The 16,347-nt window shown below is 41.6% G+C and overlaps 1 protein-coding gene and 1 non-coding gene across 4 annotated transcripts in view; one reads left to right on the top strand and one right to left on the bottom strand.

Moving 5' to 3' along the window:
- Phf20 (PHD finger protein 20) overlaps nt 1–10,403 on the bottom strand; it is a 126,156-nt gene extending 115,753 nt beyond the window's left edge. For all 3 annotated transcript variants that reach the window (XM_076851779.1, XM_076851780.1, XM_076851781.1), the window contains exon 1: nt 10,321–10,403. The gene's annotated coding sequence lies outside the window, so the exon portion shown is untranslated. The remainder of the gene's footprint in view (nt 1–10,320) is intronic.
- A 2,246-nt stretch (nt 10,404–12,649) lies between these two features.
- Nucleotides 12,650–12,755, top strand: LOC143396021 (U6 spliceosomal RNA). The gene has a single exon (XR_013090916.1). It is a non-coding gene; the product is annotated as a U6 spliceosomal RNA (small nuclear RNA).
- Nucleotides 12,756–16,347: the final 3,592 nt, after the last annotated feature.

The raw sequence follows: 16,347 nt of genomic DNA, 5'->3' as shown, positions 1-16,347 counted from the left end.
CCAGCCACACCTTCTCCAGACTCTAAACCAATACTATCTTTAAAAGCCAACATCTTCTGAGTGCCTATTTTATGAAAGATACTTAGTGCCTTGTTGTAAACCTCTCATTTATTGTCTCATATTATGTAATGAAGATTGTTATTACCATTTTGTAGATGAGAAAACTGAGGTTTAGAAAGTAAGTTGCCCAAATAGCAAAGTTAGCCATCAGTAGGACAAGGAATTTAACCCAGATTTTCTAACTCCAGTTAACTACACTTATATTGGGGCTAATCTTCTACACAACTATAACAGGGATATTTCCTTTTTTTTTCAATGGTGATGGAAATTGAACTCATGGGTATTCTTCCACTGACCTATAATCCCAGTCCTTTTATTTTCTATGTTGAGACAAATTCTCACTAAATTGCTGAGGTTGGCCTCAAACTTGTAATCCTCCTGTTTCAACTTCCCAAGTAGCTGAAATTATAGGCATGCAACACAATGCTCGGCTTGACACAGGAATATTTTTTTTTTCCCCTGGGGAGTGGGGGGTGCTAGGGATCAAATCCAGGGCCTCATGCATGCTAGGCAAGCACTCTACCACTGAGCTAGAGCCTTATCTCACTACAGGGATATTTCTAAAATGTAAATCTGATCACAGAGAACACTGTAGTGTTTTATTGTGGTGGTTTGCTTGTTGGGAAATTGATGATAAAACTCAGGGTGGCACTTTACCACTGAGCTACATACCCAGTTTTTGTTTTTATTTATTTATTTATTTTTAATTATTTTGAGACAGGGTCTCACTAAGTTGCTTTAGGGTCTTGTTAAATTGCTGAGGCTTGGCCTCGAATTTGTGATCCTCCTGGCTCAGCCTCCCGAGTTGCTGCAATTACAGGCATGTTCTGACAACACTCTTTTAAAACTTTAAGATACTCAATGCAGCATTAAAGCCATCAGTAAGTTAGCTGTTACAACCAAACCAAATAGGGATTTAAAAAGATGGGAGATGGGGCTGGGGATGTGGCTCAAGCGGTAGTGCGCTCGCCTGGCATGCATGTGGCCCGGGTTTGATCCTCAGCACCAGATACAAACAATGATGCTGTGTCCGCCAAAAACTTAAAAAAAAAATAAATATTAAAAAAAAAAAAAAAGATGGGAGATTAAAAAGAGGTAAGCAGGCAAGCTTAGCAGAGGGACAGTGGCACATACAGGTTATGAGCCAGAACTCTGAAGTGAAAATGTCCAGATTGGGATCCCAACTCCGCCATTTTCCAGTTAACTTTGCACAAGTCATTTTCTCTCAGCTTCAGAGTCCTCATCTGTTAAACGGGAACAGTACAGGGACCCATTAACATATCTTCAGACAAACTTGTAAAGATTAAAAGTTATGGGCTGGGGATGTGGCTCAAGCTGTCGCGCGCTCGCCTGACATGCGTGCGGCCCGGGTTCGATCCTCAGCACCACATACAAACAAAGATGTTGTGCCCGCCGATAACTAAAAAATAAATATTAAAAAAAAAAAAAAGATTAAAAGTTATTTATCCCAGAGCATACAATATGCTCTCAAGCTTATTATTGTTCTTTCAGCACCCACTCCTGCCACACCCAGACCCCCTGAAGTTCCAACCTCCAGGACCTGACATATATCAGCTCCTTTCTCTGCCTAGTGCTTCAGGACTGGGCACAGCCATCAGTGCCTCCCTGCGGGGTTTACTGAGTCAGCTACCCACTCCTATATTCTCCCATGGCAGTATGACCTGGCTGCTGGGTGACAGCATTCATTACTCCATACTAAAACGACCTGAGTGATCTGAGCTGTCCTACAGGGTGACCTCTTCAAGGACTCTCCAGATCTAACAAGTAGTGTCCTTACATGGTGGTCAGCTGCTTGTTAGATGAGATAATGTAAGCTTTCTCACTAGCAAAATGGGAATAAAAAACAAGAAAGAGATCAGTAACATCATTTGTAGGGATTAAAGGAGCTAAGCATGTGGAAGCTTTTTGAAAAGTGTTGCCCATGGATAAATGTAGGAACTGTTATTACTCCTAGGGGGCATAGGGAGGAAGGCAAAGCACAGAGAATTTGGAATTTGAAGATTGACCACAATTCCATCCCAATGTCCTGACAAAAAGCTATATGTTTTCTCAGTCACTGGAGGCTTCAGTCTATATCTATAGTCTATTGAATACAGTCCGAAGCTCTGGAGTTTGTGGGGGTTCCTTCTGTGGGAAGTCTTAAACACACCTGTTCATACAGGATTTCTTAATGGATAGAGTCATTGCTAGATGGGATCTCCAAACACATTTTGCTGAATTTATAGCCCCTTTACTGCTTATGGGGTTCTAAAAACATATAAGTTATTTAAAAGACAACTAATTAATTTCCTTATTCTTTAAAGACTATCTTTTACTCCTGGCCATTATCATTACCAGAAAATGGTTAGCACTTAGTCTTTACCATGTGCAAAATTCTTGACAAATACTTCATTGCCCCAACAATCAGAAAAGTGGGCAACAGTATGCCCTAACCCAGAAGGGAAGAAAAGAAGACTTAGAACAGATAAATTGCCCATGGTCACCTTCCTAGGTAGACGATCTGGGATTTGAGAAGCAAGACTTTCTCCAAAACCCAACTTATATGTCTTTTAAAAATGAGGCCTTTGCCAGGTGCAACAGCACACGCCTATAATCCCAGCAACTCAGGAGTCTAAGGCAGGAGGATGACATGTTTGAAGCCAGCCTCAACAACTTACCAAGGCCCTGAGCAACTTAGGAAAAAACTGTCTCAAAATAAAAAATAAAAAGGACAGAGAAGCCAGGCGCGGTAGCACATGCCTGTAATCCAGCAGCTCAGGAGATTGAGACAGGAGGATCCTGAGTACAAAGCTAGTCACACCAAAGCTAGTACCAGGAATGGGGGGAGGGGATCAATGCCTTCTATACTACATATAATAGCTCACACCTGTTGTCCTAGTTACTTGATAGGCTGAGGCAGGAGTATCATAAGAGTCCAGGAATTCAAAGTTAACCTAGACAATATAGTGATGAAACCCCATCTCAAATTTGATGGTGAGGGGTGGGGGGGACTTTAGGACATTTGACCACTAATGATATTAAGGAAATAGTGTTAAGTTTTTGTGTGTAAAAATTAAATAAATTAAAACCACAGATACTACTAATAAGAGTTATGAATGGGGCCTGGACAGTAGTAGAGTTCATGCTAAGCATGTGTGAAAGCCCTGGGTTCAACTCCAGCACCAAAACAAAGTCAAAATTTTTGTAGTAGATAGGGGTATAGTTCAGTGGTAGAATCCTTGCTTAGCAAATATGAAGCCCTGAATGTGATCCCCAGAACACCAAGGAAAATTTTTTAAAAAGAAATACAGACTAAAGACCCCTGAGAAGATTTTACAAACATTTTATAAAAGGAATAAAGCAGAAGTGATAACAGTTAATACACACTTAACTTATAGATCGCCAAGCATAGATAACCCTCAAACCACGTTTTCTTGTTCCTATTTTTTCAGACTAGGTACTGGAGAAAAAGGGTAACATTTACTGATTGATGAGGCAGTTATAAAAATACTTAAGTAAAGAAACAGGTCCAGGTAAGTGATTTGCTGTGATAGAAAAGTCAACTTCCAAAGTCCATACTATAATGAGTCCCCAGAGGTTTAAGTCACATGCCTTAGACACATGTGGTCCCAGGAGAATGGCAGATGTTAGAACTCAAACTCAGAAATACTGCCTTCAAATATGGGTCCTTATCACCATGAACCATGAAGCCTGAACCTGAAAGGCAGCCTCTTCTACTACCTTGCCGTTCTGGAAGCAGATGTCTATTTCTCACATAGGTCAGGCATAACCAATTTCCTACTCATCAAAGCACACTGGACAGCATTTATCACTCGGTGGGACCAAGAGACAGACCAATGTGTTTGTGCCCATGAGCCTTAAGAAAGGAAGAAATTAGTTAAAATCGTAACAGCAGAAAGTAAAATGGTGAGTGCCAGAAGCTGAGAGGAGGGGGAAATAAAGGAGTTATTATTTAATGGGTATAGAATTTCAACTTGACAAGATGAAGAGTTATGGAGATGGATGATAACGATCATAATACTATGAGCGTACTTAATACCATTGAGCTGTATATTTTAAAATGGCTATGAGCAGGCACAGCAGGGTATATCTGTAGTCCAGGCTATTCAAAATTGTAGCCAAAAGCAGTGGTGCAGGCCTGTAATCCCAGCAACTCAGGAGGCTGAGGCAAGAGGATCACAAGTTCAAAGCAAGCCTCAACAACTTAGAGAGGTCCTAAGTAATTTAGCAAAACCCTATCTCAAAATTTAACAAAACAGAGTTTTGGCTATTGGGTTGTGGCTCAGCGGTAGAGCATTCACTTAGCACATGTGAGGCCCTGGGTTCGATCCTCAGCACCACATAAAAATATATAAAATACAGATATTTAAAAAAAAGATTAACAAAATAATGAGCTGGGGTTGTGGTTCAGTGGCAGAGTGCTTGCCTAGCATGTGTGAAGTACTGGGTTCAATTCTCAGCACCACATATAAATAAATAAAATAAAGGTCCAATAACAACTAAAAACATAAAAACCTTTAAAAAATTTTTTTTTTAAATAGGAAAGGGTTAAGGATGTGGCTCAGTGTTGTTGAATGCCCCTGGGTCAAATCCCCAGTACCAAAATAAAATAAAGAACTAGAGATGTAGCTCAATGGTTAAACACCTCTGGGTTCAATCCCTACTACCCCAAAAAAATAATATTAATTAAAATAAAATATACATTAAGTAGAAAACTTACAAGTGAACATGGCTTTATGCAATATTCAGCCTTATTGATGCAGAAGTAAATAACACTGAATGGAGAACTCAAGGCAGATTTCTTTGAGAATGTTAGGCAGTTTTGAATGAAATACAGTACAAAATTGGCAAAAGACAATGAGTCAAAAGAATGCTAAAGTTGGGTGTGATGACAAGCTCACTGGCTGAGCTAGAAAAGACACAGTGGCAGAAGTGACTTGGACAAGGAACTGACTGGCAGATTGCCCCATATACATGTGAAGGAAATCAGATTTGCTTGATAAGCTCCCAGACAAGTGGGCTTCTAAGCAAAGTACTGACAAAGACTCAAAACACCGTAGACTTTAGAGATAAGCAGTCCCCCCCCTTTTTTTTTTTCAAATGGGAAAACAAAACAGGTCTAGTAGAATTAAGTAGCTTGCCTGAAGCCTCACAATGAGTGGAAGAGTTGGGCCTAAGGCCAAATCCAGATCAAATCTGTTAGTGAAGATGATCTGACATTCATTTGAGGAATGGAGGGATTGAGGGAAGACCTGGAACACAAAAGTCTGGTCATTCAGGTTTCTCCTGATTAGGCCTGGAATAGGATCACATTGGAAAAAGGCCAGGCAGGTAACAGTTAAGATGATATAAGAAATTCAGAATGGAAAATCCCATGGAGACTTAGAATAGATGTAGTCAAGGGGTACAGAAGGAGCCATGATCCCCATAAAAAATGTCATCATCTCACCAGCACTGCCTCAAGGAGCACTCACTTAGAGACAAGCCAGCAGTCTCCATCCAAATCCAGGCACCTAGGTAGGCACAGTGAAACATGCCTGTAATCCCAGTGGCTAAAAGACTGAGGCAGGAGGATCAGGAGTTCGAAGCCAGCCTCAGCAACTTACCAAGGCTCTAAGAAACCCTGTCTCTAATAAAATACAAAAAAGGGATAGTGGCTCAGTGGTAGAGCACTTACCTGACATGTGTGAGGCCTTGGGTTGGATCCTCAGCACACATGTACATAAATAAATAAATAGACAGATAGATAGATAGATAAATGGGCCACTGACAGCTAAAAGCCAAATATAAAAAAACTTTAAAAAGGTCTGGGGATGTGGCTCAATGGTTATGCAGGCGCCTACCTTTATCCTGATCTTTCCCAGGCCCATTTCTAGAAGCCAGAAAACTAGGAAGGACTCCTTGAAAATTCCAACACCTGTGACTGTGGATATGCACTACCTCAGATTACCTACTGGTGGTAAGATGACAGATGAAGAACCAGAGAGCCAAGCTGGCCATGTAGTATTTACTATGTCAAGAATATGAGGGCTTCAGACATAGTTCAATGATGAAACACATGCACAAGGCCCTGGGTACTATCACCAGCACTGGCCCCACCCCACCCCACCCCCCCAAAAAAAAACTGCATTCACATTTTACCAAGAAATATTTATGCATTTTAACATGACAATATCTATAGAAACCAAGAGGTTTTAGCCATGGTGCTAGCCAGATGCAGTGATATGCACCTGTAACTACTCATGAAGCTGAGGTAGGAGGATCACAGGAATTCAAGACCAGCTTGGGCATCACAGATGCCATCTCAAAAAAGGAAAAAAAAAAAATGTAGTTGACTATAATTAATAGGCCTCAGAAAGGAAGAACAGCCTTTTTCAAACTTTAAGGGATGTGTATCTGGAGAAAGGAAAAAAGAAAACAATACCCCAGCACACAATTAATCACCACCTATTTTCTATTTTCACCAAGAAACCTTTAACTTTGTGTTTAAAACATTACTATTCAAGTGTAATTCAGTAACACCTGCAAATTAGAAATGCAGATACTCAGATCCCATCCTAGACCTACCAAATCAGAATCAGCATTCTAACAAGACCCCCAAGTGATTTGTATGCACATGCCAGTTTGACAAACACTGGTATAGAATACTTTAAGGGTGCACTGTAGAGCAGTACACAAATAAAGTATCAAAAGCCAAAAAAAGAGACAAAGTACCTGTTCACTTTAGGTATATCATATTTTATTTCATACTGCTCAGACAGACCTCCAATTTTTTAAAATAAATTTTAAACTTAGATAATGAACACATGATCTAAGTGTGGGATCTAGTTCACTTCCTGAAATAACAACTTAGTTCTAGAGCCTTCATGCACAATATATATATATATATATATATATATACACACACACACACACACACACACACACACACACACACACAAAACAGCTTAGTTATTCAGAAAATAAAAGAATGGTTAATTTTATTCAAGTTCCAAAACTGAGTTCAGAGCACTTCCCCACAAGGCACATTAATTCCTACAGGCTCCTGGGAGTACCATTAAATCCCCCAGCATCCCTAGGAAGCAGGTGCTTGGCAAATATCCAGTTTCCAAATGAGATTCAGAAGGACTTGGTCCTGAAAATGCAGTATTCCTGCTTTGTAATACTGGTGTCTTCTCAGCCCCAAGCTCTCCCCCACTGAGGCCTCGTGCAGCTGCACACCCAAGTACTTCCCAAAAGGGAGAAAGGTCAGAGGTGTCATTATCCCCCAAGCACTTGAGATTCCATCTGTGGAGAAATTAATCTGTTGGAGGTTCAGGCTGAGAACCCTGAGAAAGATCTGGAAAGGGAGAGAAACATACAAAAGAAAGAATCTACTGAGAGGCTCTTAAGAGATAAGATGTTCCAAATATCTGTAGATTTTTAAAGTGGAGGGTTGGGGGCAAAGATTAGCAGATTTGTAAAATGATGGGAGAGGTTAAATATCCACCCCCAACCTGCACCCCAGGGACAAAAAAGGATTCAAGGGATTTCCTTCAAATGACCTTTTTTGCATTACTGGGGATGAACAAGAGCTCTACCACTGAGCTACACCCTTGCCCAAATAACCTCTTTTCTTGAAAAAAGGAAGTAACAAAGCCAGTGTTTGGGGAAGAAAATTTGAAGTTAGAAGCAATACAGTACTAAAAAAAAATCTCTTGAAGGCTTTTTTTCCAGTGTAGGGAGATAAAACAAAGTAGAAAATAGAACCCACCCAAGTAGAATCTAAGAGGAGGCAAACCACCAGGAGAACTAAAAGTCCTGTGAATGACCAAAGAAATGCAAAGGGTTTCCTTTCCAATTTGAATCCTGTGCCAGAAGGCCAGGCAGGCCTCCACCTCCAACACAGGAAAAATAAAGGGGGAATCTCTATAGCCACTCAATAAACAGAACAGTGTTCAAAGGGAGTCAGAAACCAGAAAAATGCCTGGGCATAGGGCAAACAGAGAGAAGAGTTCCTGTTTGCAGAAAGATAAAAGATAAACCAGGCACATGCCTTTAATTCCAGCGACTCAGGAGGCTGAGGCAGGAGGATGGCAAGTTGAAAGCCAGACTGGGCAACTTAGTGAGATCTGTCTCAAAACAAAAAATAAAATTGGCCAGAGATGTAGTTCAATGGTAGAGACTGTTTAGCATGCTGGAGATCTGTGTTCAATCCCCAGTATTGTTTAAAATAAATAAATAATAGACATATGATGGACATATGAAAGGCAATTTTCAGGCACTACTTTAGGAGATGGACTCTGGGGTACAGGGGAACCTGGAGGGTAGGGTTCAGTTGGTGTGACCATAGGAAATGTGCTCATGAAAAAAAAAAAAAAATGGAAGCAGAGAGACAGTGCTGTGCTGAACAAAGGCATGCACTCACCAGAGGAAGAGGAAATGGGTGCACTGACCAGACTGGGAGAGCACCTAAAGGGGAATATGGTTCCAAAGAAGGAAGGAAACTGAGAAATGAAAATATCGTGGATGGCAAAAGAACTAAAAAAGGTATTAAAGAGGGGAAAGGGAGCCATGATGCTCGCCTATAACCCCAAGCACTCCTGAGGCTGATGTAGGAGAAGCACAAGTTTGAAGCCAATCCGGGAAATTCAGTGAAATCCTGTATCAAAACTACAGATAAAAAGAGCTGGGATTTACCTCCAGTGAAAGCCCCTGGGTTCCACCCCTAATATAGGGGGGGAAAAAAAGTGGGGGAGGCAGGTAGGTATGCATGTATGCTCAAGAACCACAGATCACTCACCCCCAGAGTGGTGTGTTCATACATTTAGGGGATGCAGGAAGCAAACACAACTTCAGATAGGAAAATAAGTCTCCACCAGGTAGTTGGGGAACTCATAAAAAGGTGCAACCCAAGGACATAAGTGAAAGTGAATTCCCTTATTTGAGAAACTGGAAATATGTACCAATAAACATCAGGTTTTAGAGGGTTGAAAAAAGGACGCCCCCCCCCCCCCATTTAAGAAATTCTGGAAACAGGCCAGCCAGCAGGTGGCACAAACCTGTAAGTAATCCCAGAGGCTCGCTTGGCTGAAGCAGGAGGATTGCAAGTTTGAGAAAAGGCTCAACAATTAAGCAAGACCCTTAGCAATTTAACCAGACCCCTTTTCAAAATAAAAAATAAAACTGGCTGGGGATGTGGCTCTTGTGGTAAAGTGCCATTGGGTTCAATTCTCAGTACAAAAAAAAAAAAATGAAATGAAATTCTGGAAACATATTGTCAGATTGGGTACCTGGGAAGGTGATTTTTTCCTTGGAGGAGTTGTGGGACACAAAAAAGTCTTCCCAGCGGGCCCAATGGCCCAAATCTGTAATCCCAGTGATTCCAAAGGCTGAGGCAGGAGGACAGCAAATATGAGGCCAGCCTCAGAAATTTAGCAAGACCCTGTCTCAAAAAATTAAAAGATCAGTGGTAAAGCACCCCGGGTTCAATCCCCAGTATCAAAATAGAAAAGAAAGTATCCCAAAACTTTGGTTTCAAGACCTCAGATTTGAAGAACCTGTTAAAGGGATAAACCCCCAAATTGGAAAGGGTGTACTCAGATTGAAGGCTTGAAAAAGGGAGGGGTCCCAGTTTGGGGGGCAAGGAGTACGCCCTCTATATGGGGGGATTTAAAAACAGATAAAATCCCAGGGCTGGAGTTTAATAAAAGGGGTGGGCCGCCCAGATTTTCAAAACTATAAAGGGGACACTCCCACGATAGGGGTCTTGAAAAAAGGGGTGTGCTCCCAGAATGGGATTAAAGAGGTAATAAAAGAAAGCGTATTGCTAAAGCCCAAGGCAACAACAGGGGCTGGTGATAGGGCTCTCACGGATCACCCAGCTCAGGTTCGGCCCTAGCTCTCACCCCCTCAACACACATACACACCCCCAATACGGCCCGCTCAGTGCCCGGGGCCAGCACCCCACAGCCCAGCCCCCTCGGGCAGCGCTCATTGGCCGAGATCCCCATCACTCCCGCGGGCAACTCCGGGGATTGGGCGCCGCTCGCACGCCCGCCACGCTCTCATCAGCGGTCCCTAGGCCTCCCTCCGGGCTGGGCGAACGGGGCCGGGCGGGGAGTGGGGCCAGGCAGGGGACCGGAGCAGCGGTGGCGTCTTTCACCGTTCCCGCCCGCACGGCGCGCGCGCGGCGCGGGCCCGTCCCAACCCAGCCTCGGCCAGCCGGCTTTCTCTTGCCGCGCCTCGCCGCGAGCTCACCTCACGGCTCCGCTCCTGCTGCGCCGCTCCAGGACCAACCGACAGAAGGACTCTGCGTGCTGCGCACCACGTGACCCCAGGGACGCGCCCAGCGTATCCCCCGCCCCCCACACACACGCACCATCGCCACCACCGAGTGACGCAGCGCCCCAGCTGCCCCGCCCTCAGCCCCGCCCCACCGGATCACCCGGGCGACGGCTCCTGCAGACCACGCCCAAGGCCTTGACGCGCGGGAACCAGGCCTACCCTCCGTCAGGAACACGAAGTCCCCACTCAGGTTTAACCACTAAGACCACGCAAAGCCCGGGACCGGATACTACCCTTCCCCGGTTAATTTTGCCTCTTGCTGCTTTCCATAGCCCTGCCACCACTCCGGTCTAGGCTTCACCTCTCCAAGTTGGCCATGATCTCCACCTTATTATTCTTTCCCCTTTCAATCCATACTTAACACGGTGAGAGCTTTTCAAAATGTCATCCTCTGTTCCAAATCTGTTTCCCTCTCTCCTCCAGATTAAGATCTAAGTCTTCACCTAGATTTGCCAGGCTCTTCAAAGTCTGAACTTAACCTGCCTCTCTCATTCTGACACATCCAGCTGCCCTGAATTCTCAGCGTCTTTCAAGTCCTCAGAGGAGTCAGTTTCCTTCTTACCTCAGGACCCTTGGTCCCATCCCTCCACTTTGTTTCATTAACTTCTAGGAAAGACGGTACCAATTGCTATTGAAAAAAAAAAAAAAAAAAAAAAAAAAAACGGAGCTGTATTTTGTCTCCAAAGTCCAAGTTGCATGGACTACTAAAGATTCTGAGGTGTTTTCCCAACAGGACTTGGCAAGTACCAAGGAGAAATGCTAAAATTAGTGATTTATGGGAGCAATAACGACTGTATTTTACACTGAAAAGAGAGGGTAGCCAGATCGCACTTCTTAAAATATAAATCTAATCATGTCACTGCCCTACTTAAAACAAACCATCAATCAGTTTCTCCCTCTGCAGCCTACCCCCTGACTCATCCTCTGACCACACTGACTTTCAATCAGGTTTTTTTTAATGTGTTGTTTGTTTTTAACTGGGAATTTAACCCAGGGGTGCTTTACCAGCCCCCCACCCTTATTTTTTTTTTTTTTTTTTTTTGTATATTTATTTTTTTAAATTTTGAGACAGTGTCTCCCAAGTTTGTTTAGGGCTTTGCTAAATTGCCTAGGCTGTCCTCGTACTTGCAATTCTTCTGCCTCAGGCTCCCAAATCACTGGGATTACAGGCAGGCTCCACTGAGGAGGACTTTTCTGTCAGTTTCTATGGCTCTTTCCAGCCTCTAGGCCATTGAATTCCCTGTTGCTATTCATAAAACTGACTCTTCACAATGGAAGTTTCAGTTTTTCATCTCCTCAGTTTATCGTCTCCTCTCTTCAGCCACATAATCTAAAAGTGCTCCAATAAGATCACATACCCCTCTCAGAGCAATTACTCTCTTCATTTTTCAACAGAGCCATTTACACAGTTTTAATCACTTCATGTTTTTGTTCTGATTGTATTGCAAGGTTAAAAAAAATGGTTCCTCTTTTAGACTGGGAGTGCAGCTCATGAGAGTGTAGGCTTAGCATGCACAAGGCCCTGGATTCAACACCCAACAAAAAGAAAAGAAAAGAAAAGAAAGGAGGGAGGAAAGGCAGAATGATTCTTCTTGGTTGTATTGGCCTACTTCCCATGATAAAAGTACAGTCTACCTTGTTTGCTTTTTGAATAGTGAGAATTTGCTTGCAAATAATAGATACTCAATGTGTACCTGTAGAAGGAACAAAAGGAAAGAAGAATAATTGAAAAAATTAGATTATCATTATAACCTGAGTCCACAGAAGAGATGTTTTTGGAATCACAGTTGGAGCTGGGTTTGGTGGTATACACCAGAGACTCAAGAGGCTGATACAGGAAGATGGCAAGTTTGAGGCCATCCTCAGCAATTTAGTAAGACTCTATGTCTCAAAATAAAAAATATGAAGCATTGGAAATGTAGCTTGTGATAGAGCACCTCGGGGTTCAATTCTCAAAAAGTAAATAAAATCAAAATAAACAAATCAAAACTTGAGATAAAGAGAGTTCTTCAGCTGAGAGGGCAGAAGGGTAGCCCCTAGGAAGAGTCACTAGAAAACCAGGGACAATGGGGCTGGGGATGTGGCTCAAGCGGTAGCGCGCTCACCTGGCATGTGTGTGGCCCAGGTTCCATCCTCAGCACCACATATAAAAAACAAGGATGTTGTGTCTGCCGAAAACTAAAAAATAATAATAATAAATATTAAAAAAAAAAAAAAAAAAACAGGGACAAAAGCTTTGGCTGTGCTCATTGGGTGGTATACATTCTAAAATTGCAACAATACAGAGAAGATCAGCATGGCTCTTGCACACTGATAATATGCAAAAATAATATTTACTTTTCTTTCTTTATTTCTCTTTTTCTCATATTTTTTAAAAAGCATTTTGAAGACCAGAACCATTCATTCAAGTGCTCAAAGAAAAGACCTTCAGGATACTCCAGGCTTATTAACATGAAACTGCTCACATATTAATGCCTATTGTAATATAGAGGATTTCTTGCCCCACAAACCACAATAATACCAAGAATCCCAGACTCTGTAGGCCCATTCAAAATATAACATTTCCTGCATTTATTAAGAGTCTGAATTGTGCTAGGCACCAAAGACCCAGAGCAAAAAGAGATTTTAGGCCCTATTCTCAAGGAGCTCATAGCCTGGTAAAGAAATTGGCATAATTTGTAAATTGAAATTCTTTTTGCCTGATACAAGTACAAGCACTGACACTGTTGCAAGTACAAGCAAAAACAATTATAGCTGTTCACTGGGGCACTCCTATAATCCCAGTGAATCTGGAGGCTGAGGCAGGAGGATTACAAATTCAAAGCCAGCCTCAGCAATTTAGTGAGACACTGTCTCAAATTAAAAAAAAAAAAAAAAAACTAAACTAAAAACCTAGGATTGGGCTGGGGATGTGGCTCAAGCGGTAGCGCGCTCGCCTGGCATGCGTGAGGCCCGGGTTCGATCCTCAGCACCACATACAAACAAAGATGTTGTGTCCTCCAAAAACTAAAAAATAAATATTAAAATTCTCTCTCTTCCTCTCTCTCTCTCTCTCTCTCTCTCTCACTCTCTCTTTATTTTTTTTTTTTAATTTTTTTTGAGAGAGAGAGAGAGAGAATTTTTTTAATGTTTATTTTTCAGTTTTCGGGGGACACAACATCTTTGTCTGTATGTGGTGCTGAGGATCGAACCCGGGCCGCACGCATGTCAGGCGAGTGCGCTACCACTTGAGCCACATCCCCAGCCCTCACTCTCTTTAAAAAAATAAAAAATAAAAAAATAAACACATGTCATTTTAAAAAAATTAAAAAATTAAAAATAAATAAAAACCTGGGATTGTAACTTAGTGGCAAATGCCTGGGTTCCATCCTCAGTACTAAAAAAAGGGGGGGTTATATTACAAGGATATTTATATTACAAGGATTTTGGGGGCCTGAGCATCAACCAGAAATCAGACTTATAAAATAGGTACAAGGGCAGTTTAAGTAAGAACCTGCAGCAGCTGCTACTGGCAGTATTGTACACCACTGTTGGAATCCAGTCCCTTTGTCTTTGAGTCACTTGAGACAAAGTTTGGCCAGCAGCCACTGCTGATTGGCCAATCTCAGGTCACATGAATGAGTCCATGCTGCCAGGTAAATACCCATAAAGGATATTTCTCCAAATGGGAAAGGAGGGAGGATGGAAGGAGGCTAACATTGACCAGGCAATAAACAAACAAACCTGACACAGATATGAATAAAATACCTTGATAGTTAATTTCTTTTTGATTAAGAAACCTGACTTGCCAGCTTCTTCTGAACTGGACATTAATAGACTGCTAACCAGAGAGCTCCAACTTACAAAGTTCTGTTTTTGTTTGTTTTTTGTTTGTTTGTTTGTTTTGTTTTTGTTTTAAACTAGGGATTGAATGCAGGGACATTACCGCTGAGCTACATCCCCAGCCCTAAGTTGTTGAAGCCCACCACAAACTTGAAATCCTTCTGTCTCAGTCTCTTAGTTTTGGGGATTATAAATGTGTACCACCTTGCCCAGTTTTACCTATGCCTTGTTAGTAGCATCCATCTTTTGCCTTAAGATCATCCATTGCATCTTACTAATATTTGGGTCTTGCCTTCCCAATTTTTAGGAGTCTTTCTTTGCATGAGTAGGCACTCAACTGGTGTTTTGAATGAGTAAATGAATGTATGAATAGTAGCCTCAACTCTAGAGAATAGAAACTCTCCTAGTCTCAACTATTTCAAAACTACAGTCATCCTAGCCCATAAAATGACAGCTCTACAACAAAACTCTGCATACACACAAGGCATATACTAACACAAGAAACATTCAACCCCTGCAGAGAAAAGTCCTTGAGTTCCATAAGCATTACTTTTTTTTTTCATATTCCCTTTTGGGGGCTGGAAATAGAACTTAATGACTGAGTGCTTGCCTAGCATACACTGAGGCTCTAGGTTCAATGCCTAGCACTCATAAAAAGAATTTTTTTTTTACTTTTTTCATTCACTAGGATATCTACCCTGCTCAGATATTTGTCATGTTTAAGTTAGAGAATAAAAGCTGCAAAGTTCTACATAAACAATTTAATTGCTATCTTACTAGATTCAGGGTCCAATATATTTAAAATAATCCCTCTAAATAGAAGTAGAATTAAAGACCTAACATGAGATAGGACATTCAATTACGAAATGATTTTTCAGGCTGGGGCTGGGGCTCAGCTCAGTGGTAGAGCATTTGCCTTGCATGGGTAAGGCACTGAGTTTGATCTTCAACACCACATAAAAATAAATAAATAAATAAAGATATTGTGTCCGTCTACAACTAAAAAAAAATTTTTTTTTAAATGAAAAGGGCAGGAAGGGGAAAGGAATGGGCAAAGGGATAGGAATGATGGTTGAATGATTTAGACATCATTACCCTAAGTACATGTATAAGACATGACATGTGAAAATACTTTGTGTGTGAAATACTTTGGGTACAATCAATGTCTTGAAAAATTGTGCTCTATATGTGTAATATGAAATGAATTACATTCTGCCATCAGGTATAACAAATTAGAATAGATTTAAAAAATGAGGGGCTGGGGTTATATCTTAGCAGTAGAGCCCTTGCCTCGCTATTGTGAGGTACTGGGTTTGATCCTCAGCACCACATAAAAAATAAATAAGGGCTGGGGATGTAGTTCAGTGGTAAAGCACTTGCCTAATATGCATGAGGCACTAGATTTGATCCTCAGCATCACATTAAATAAATAAATAAATAAATAAAAGGTATTGTGTCCATCTACAACTAAAAAAATCAATAATAAATTTATTTAATAAAGATATTGTGTCCAGGGGCTGGGGATGTGGCTCAAGTGGTAGCGCGCTCGCCTGGCATGCGTGCGGCCCAGGTTCGATCCTCAGCACCACATACAAACAAAAATGTTGTGTCCGCCAATGACTAAAAAATAAATATTAAAAAAAATTAAAAAAAAAAAAAGATATTGTGTCCATCTTTTAAAAAAATCTTTTAAAAATTAAATTATTTTTCTCAATCTCTATCCAACAAACCTAACTCTGTCTCTAATGAGGCCTTTATAATGAGTCTGTCACGGCAAAAGGGCAGAACTAAGAAAAGCAAGCCTCTTTATCTCTCACAAACCTCATATATTAAATAACACCAAGCTTGAGCATGTCAGACCCCAAAGCAGGAACTGGGGTGTGATCTCTGCAGCACAAAGCTGAGTGTGAGAACTCAGGAAGCCGGAAACCACAGTCTCAGTAGCATCTAAGAGGTCCAAGAACTTCAACAAGGCACTAGGGGCCAAGGAAAGCAAGTTGAGTCTTGACTCTGGCCTGGGGTCTCTCCAGTCTGGGCTTGATGGAAAGTTCCTGAGCACCATAGCATTTTGTAATTTATATAGGTTTTTTTGTTCATTTCTTTTCTATTTTATTTTTA

This window comes from Callospermophilus lateralis, chromosome 3, assembly GCF_048772815.1.
Source record: "Callospermophilus lateralis isolate mCalLat2 chromosome 3, mCalLat2.hap1, whole genome shotgun sequence".
NCBI classification, from domain to species: Eukaryota; Metazoa; Chordata; class Mammalia; order Rodentia; family Sciuridae; genus Callospermophilus; species Callospermophilus lateralis.
The sequence above is the reverse complement of the archived record's forward strand: the minus strand, read 5'-3'. Positions and strand labels throughout refer to the sequence as shown.